The sequence below is a fragment of the Rhineura floridana genome, chromosome 3, assembly GCF_030035675.1.
Source record: "Rhineura floridana isolate rRhiFlo1 chromosome 3, rRhiFlo1.hap2, whole genome shotgun sequence".
In the NCBI taxonomy this organism is placed as follows: Eukaryota; Metazoa; Chordata; class Lepidosauria; order Squamata; family Rhineuridae; genus Rhineura; species Rhineura floridana.
The window spans coordinates 116773909-116779908 of NC_084482.1; the positions used below are offsets into that span (position 1 = coordinate 116773909).

A 6000-nucleotide genomic window follows, 5' to 3' on the forward strand; every position below is an offset into this window, starting at 1 on the left:
TTCAGCCTTGGTTAGTTTGCTATTCCCCCTGGTATGTGTATCCCAGCTGAAGGAATCAGGCTTTTGTTTAACCAAGAAATATTTATTTAATATTAGAAATAACAAGATTACTTAAGGAACGTTTCACAAGCGTATGGTTTCATCTATATTCTGTTATGTACTTGACTTCTTACTAATTGCCTCAGAACTCCGACTCACTCTCAACACCAACCTTCAAACACTACCAAAACCTCTCTTTCACCTCTCTCAACCTCCAACATCCACCACCCTGATTCAACTGTCATTCTTCCATTTATACTCCCAGCCATTCAAACGCTCAGCCAATCATCCAGCATTCTACTGCTCATGTACTCCCCCTCCTCTTTCACTCCACTTACCATATGTCTTCTATATAAACAGCACTTACCATATTTACAATATAAGCAGGAACATCACAGCGGCGCACTGTAAAACATACAAAAATTTTCTGGCGCACTTCGTGTACAAAATTAAAAATATATTAATATATTTTAAACTATGAACAAAAATAACAAACTATAGAAAACTATTACTTACCCTATACAAATGGGTTTCTTCTCATTTTTAAAATATACTTTCATAATATTTGAGGCACACCTAGCCACCTCTTAGGGCGCACCAGTGTGCCTGGGTGCACCGTTTAAGAATCACTGATTTAGACACATAACGTTTACTTTAAAAAATACCTTGCTCTGCATCCTGTTGCTTAACCAATTGCTGATCTACAAGATGATCTTATTCCATGACTGCTAAGCTTACTCAGGATACTTTGGTGAGGTACAGGACTGGTGCCAGAGGACAGGCAGGTTGGGCCCTGCCCAAGGGCCCTTGTGGCTCAGAGGGGCCCCTAAAGGGCCCCTCTTTAAGGTGGAAGGGTGGCACTCCCTTTCCGTGATCCACAGCAGCACCCATCCATATGCCCCACCTATCTGTCCCATCAGTATGAATGATGTGCGTTCTGTGCATGCCTGCCTGTGTGCATGCATGCCTGCCATCAACAAAGATGGCGGAAGGGTCTTCCCTAAGGGGCTGATGCCCCCCCCCATCTTAGTCGATGGCAGGCATGCACACTATGTGTGCACATCATTCACACGATATGAGAGGTACGTGGGGCACACAGGCAGGCTTATTAGCCCTGTGCTGCTTTATTGGGGGGGTTGGGCTATGGCGCCACAGGCCCAGGGCAGGCTGGTGATCAAGGGCCCAGTCACACCTGATGCCAGTCCTAGTGAGGTACCTTGTCAAAAGCTTTTTGAAAGTCTAAGTACACCAAATTAAAAGGATCATCTCTATCTATATGCTTATTGACACTCTCAGAGAACTTTAACAGGAGTTACCTTTTCAGAAGTCATGCTAGTTCTGCTTCAGCAAGGCTTGCTCTTCTATATGCTTGGTTATTTTACCTATAACAATACTTTCTTCCAGTTTTCCCAGGACAGAAGTTAAGCTAACCTGCCTGTAATTTCTGGGATCCCCCAAGATCCCTTTTTAAAGATAACTGTTACATTGACCACTTTTCAATCCTCAGGTAAGGAGGCAGATCTGAGGGACAAGCTACATATACCTTTTAGAAGATCAGAAATTTTACATTTGAGTTCTTTGGGAACTTTTGGGTGGATGCCATTTGGACCTGGCGATGTCAGTTTTTATTTTGGCTGCATTCAGACATGGGGCTTATTGCATTACTTTAAAATGGTAGTGCTTCTCTTCCAATTTCTAAGATTCTTTTCACACTGCAGTATCTGTTGCGTTCAGGAACCGTGGCTGTTTCAGCTGAGATACCAGCATTTCGCATAACTTTCACACTGCTGCAATGAGCAGCACCTTGTTTTCATTCTTCACTCTTTAAAAACATGTACACTGTGGGTCTACCATAATTCACTGTTTGAGTTAGTGTCTGGACACAGAGGTGTATGAGGGGAAAGGAGGAAATGCTGCTGCCTGCGCCTACATTGGAATGCCAGTACAATTTTCATCAGGCAAAAAAAAATTGGCACGCACCTAAAGGGTGGGAACGCAGTTCATGCTGGGATGCCTGTCACATGAGTGGCTGCAGGTACAGCAAAACTCCCACCATTTTCCAGGTTACCAGGCTTGCAAATGGATTCTTTCTGGTATTATTTATGATGAAAATTAGCACCAAACTTCCACTATATTCCACAAGATTTCTGGAACTAGCTTTTATGTTGTGTGAAAGGTCAAATATAATATGCAAATTCCCAGGTAAGAAATCATCGGAATAACAGAATAAAGTGCAGTATGAAAGCAGCCTTGGGTCTATTAAGCCTAGAACTTCATCTCTTGTCACCACTATTTGCCTCAGTTCTTCAGATTCTGTTCCTGCAAAAGTTAGTACAGGCACAAGAACCTGCCCTATATCCTCCACTGTGAAGACAGATGCAAAGAATTCATTTGGCTTCTCTGCAATTTCCTTATCCTGTTTTAGCACACCTTTGACACACTTATTATCCAAGGGTCCAACTGCCTCCCTAGATGGTCTCCTGCTTTGAATGTATTTAAATATTTTTGTTGTTGTTGGCTTTTATGCTTTCAGCAGTGTGCTCTCCAAATTATTTTTTCGCATCCCTTATTGTCTTCTTGCATTTCTTTTGCCAGGGTTTGTGTTCCCTTTTACTCTTCTCATTCGGACAAGACTTCCATTTTTTGAAGGAAGCCTTCTTGCCTCTAATAGCTTCTTTGACTCTGCTCATTAACCACACCAGCACCCTCTTGGCCATGGTTATACCTTTCCTGATCTATGGTATACAAGCCAGCTAAGCTTCTAATATTGTGTTTTTAAACAACTCCCAAGCCTTTTGGAGTGATTTGACTCTCTGGACCTTGCCTTTCAACTTTCTTTTTACCAATCCCCTCATTTTGGGGAACATTCCTCTTTTCAGGTAAAATGTGACTGTGTTGGTTTTTCTTGGCAATTGGCTATTTATATGTATGTCTAATTTAATAGCATTCTGGTGACTGCTCCCAATTGATTTGACAACACTTACATCTCGCAGCAGGTCCTGTGTGCCACTCTAGATTAAGTCCAAGGTTGCTGTCCTGACCTGTTTTAGGGCATTCAGCTTCACTGGATGTTCCCAAGTTCTTGTGTTATAAGAAAATAAGATAAAAGTTTATCTGTCCACTTGTTCCACACCATGCAGTATTTTATGCAACTCTATCATGTCTCCTCTTACTTGCCTTTAAGTGTTGCTTTAAAATCCCATGCCACAGAGACACATGACATAATCACATCATATGATGTATGAGTTGCTATGATCTGTTTACGTTTTACTGCACAGAGCACTTATTTGGTACATAGGTGTAGTGAAGTTTAATAGTCCAGCTTTCCGCTGTATTGTATTTTTCATTATCAATTTTAAGTTTTTTTTATGACGACTATATTTTTATTTTTGTTGTACCCACCCTGGGAGGAGCAGGATTTGTATGCGATCTTGAGGAAACAGAGTGCATTCTGTTGTTACCTGCCATGCATGTACACAGGAGCAGCCATACTGGCAAACATGTGGTGGTTCTTGATTATAACAAGGTGCTTGGCTGCAGCTTGTTTAGTGGTCTTCAAAGAACTACTTACGTATTTTCCAAAAGAGATCTCTCATATATGAATAATGGCAGGACACTTTACTATGAATCATTTGGCACACCGCGAAGAGGTTTAGTATGACAGAATTCCGGTTGCCAAATCTTCCTTGATCTGAAAAGGAGACATTTTGGTCCTGCACTTCTTTCCTGGTTTAGTTCTTGAATTTCTATACCTGACACATGGATGCATTGTCACCTGATGGATGATACATTTTTCTATGTGCTCTCAAGCACAGAATAGGCCATTAGTTTGATTCCTAATGCATACTCTACCATTTCTCAAATTTATCATCTCAGTGCCTCACCATTTTTCCAATTTGAAAAGGAAGGAGCGTCCATTAAATTTGCAACCCTAGGACAGCTAATGTGGTACACTGAAAAGCACATCAGGTCAAATTATACTAACAGATTCAACATCATTTTCAAAAGAGGTTGTTGGTTTTTTGTTTTCTTGTGTCGTTTCCCCCCCTTTGCTACCTTTTCGCCTTTTACTGTGGGAGTCATAGCAGCTGCCTGAATTACTTGGTTTTACAGCCAAGATTGCGGCGTTATTACCTTGCCACTACTATCCATAAATGGTTTATAATATGAGAAGCACCTCATTTAGGCCTTGCATGAAGAACTTGGACAACAGCAAATAATTTTTCAATGACAGATAAAATCTGCTTAGCATCAAACAGCTTTGAATCTAGAAAGTGGGAACACTTTACTATATGACAGTGGTAAATTAAAACAGGCTTTTTTGATCAAGGTCCTTTTGTTCCAGAAATTATATGGAGGGAGTATAGTTAACTTAATGAGAAAAGCTGTTTGCTTAATAGTTAAGATCCTAAAATGTATTTCTCTACTGTATTGACAGGAAGTTTGAGAAGACTTAATTTTTCAATAGCTTAATAAAATGCTCTCTTCAGAACGGTTGAACTCAAAAAATAAACAGGAACTGAGAATTAGGGGTGAATTAAAACCCTAAAATTATGTATGCTATAGTGTATCAGCCAAAGCCAAACTGAGTATTCCTTCTGAAAGAGAACTCCCTAGTAGGAAAAGTGTTCTCGTTCTAACATTCCAGGCATCTCAAATATGGTGGCTGTTCCTTTTTGCTTCTGAGCATGCTGGTTTTGACTTTTAAAGCCCTAAACAGTTTGGGACCTAGTTATCTGTCTGCCCACCTCCCTCTCATTAGTTATGTCCATCACACAAGAGCCAGGGAAGAGGATCTGTTATGAGTGCTGCCTACTATATCTGAAGCCTGCCTGGTGAATGCTCACAACAGAGCCTTCCCGGTTGTGGTCCCTAGACTATGCCCTTCGCTGTAAGATAAGATCAGACCCTTCTTTTTCCATTTTTAGATGGCTGCTGAAGACCCATCTGGTTAAATTTTCACCCCTTCATATTGATGTTTTTAAGGATTTTATGGATTTGTTTATGCATGGTTCTTTGTATGTTTTGTATTATTAAATTTCTATGTGGTTTTATGTATACTTTGTATTTTTAAATCTATGTAATCTGCCTCGGAACCCGCATTCTGGGTGAGAGGTGGACAACAATTTTTTTTAATTATTATTATTAAATTTTTCAGATATCAGAATACTTATCTTTTGAACACATGAAGAGGTTTTCGTTGCAGTGGATTGTAGGTGGAAAGTTTGGTGAAAGTTCCCTTCTACCTGTGGGAGAACAGAGTGGTGCTCAGAAAATGATTCAGTACAGATTCCCCATCATTCCATGTCCTTTAAACCTGGCTCTTATAAACATGATGCTGTTATTTGTCTAGGCTGAAGGTGCTGAATTGCATTATGAATAGGGTTGCCAGGTCACAAGCATCCCAAACTCTGAGATATTGGGGGCGACCCCTAGTGATGTCACAGGAGCGTGCCTGAGTGATGTCATGGGGCAGACACAAGTGATGTCATTAAGCATCAGAGCTTGGAAAAGTTACTTTTTTGAACTACAACTCCCATCAGCCCAATCCAGTGGCCATGCTGGCTGGGGCTGATGGGAGTTGTAGTTCAAAAAAGTAACTTTTCCAAGCTCTGTTAAGCATGATACATTAAGCATCAACCACAATTGCTTGGCATGTACAATTCAAACAAATTTCTCTCATTGGAAATTAAAACAGAAATCTTAGCTAAAAGATGGAGCCTGGGTAGGGAACATTTAATCTAGCTAGAAAAAGACAGGCAGAGTTTATCCACAGTTGCTTCAGCAGTAGTGGATGACATGATGTGAACTTCAAACCATTTGGAATATGCATCTGTTATTATTAAGAACATTTTTTCCATGAATGGACCAGCATGATCGACGTGAAGTCTTGCCCAGGGTCGTTGTGTCTATTCCCATGGATATAAAGGTGCTTTTGGGGAGCATGGCAATTAGATTGAC

The 6000-nt window shown here is 40.6% G+C and overlaps 1 long non-coding RNA gene across 1 annotated transcript in view; it reads right to left on the reverse strand.

The window, feature by feature from the left end:
• LOC133382268 (uncharacterized) overlaps nt 1-3114 on the reverse strand; it is a 28109-nt gene extending 24995 nt beyond the window's left edge. The window contains exons 1-2 of the long non-coding RNA XR_009761883.1: nt 3024-3114; nt 407-444 (exon numbers count right to left, since the gene is read on the reverse strand). This is a non-coding gene — a long non-coding RNA (uncharacterized LOC133382268). The remainder of the gene's footprint in view (nt 1-406; nt 445-3023) is intronic.
• Nucleotides 3115-6000: the final 2886 nt, after the last annotated feature.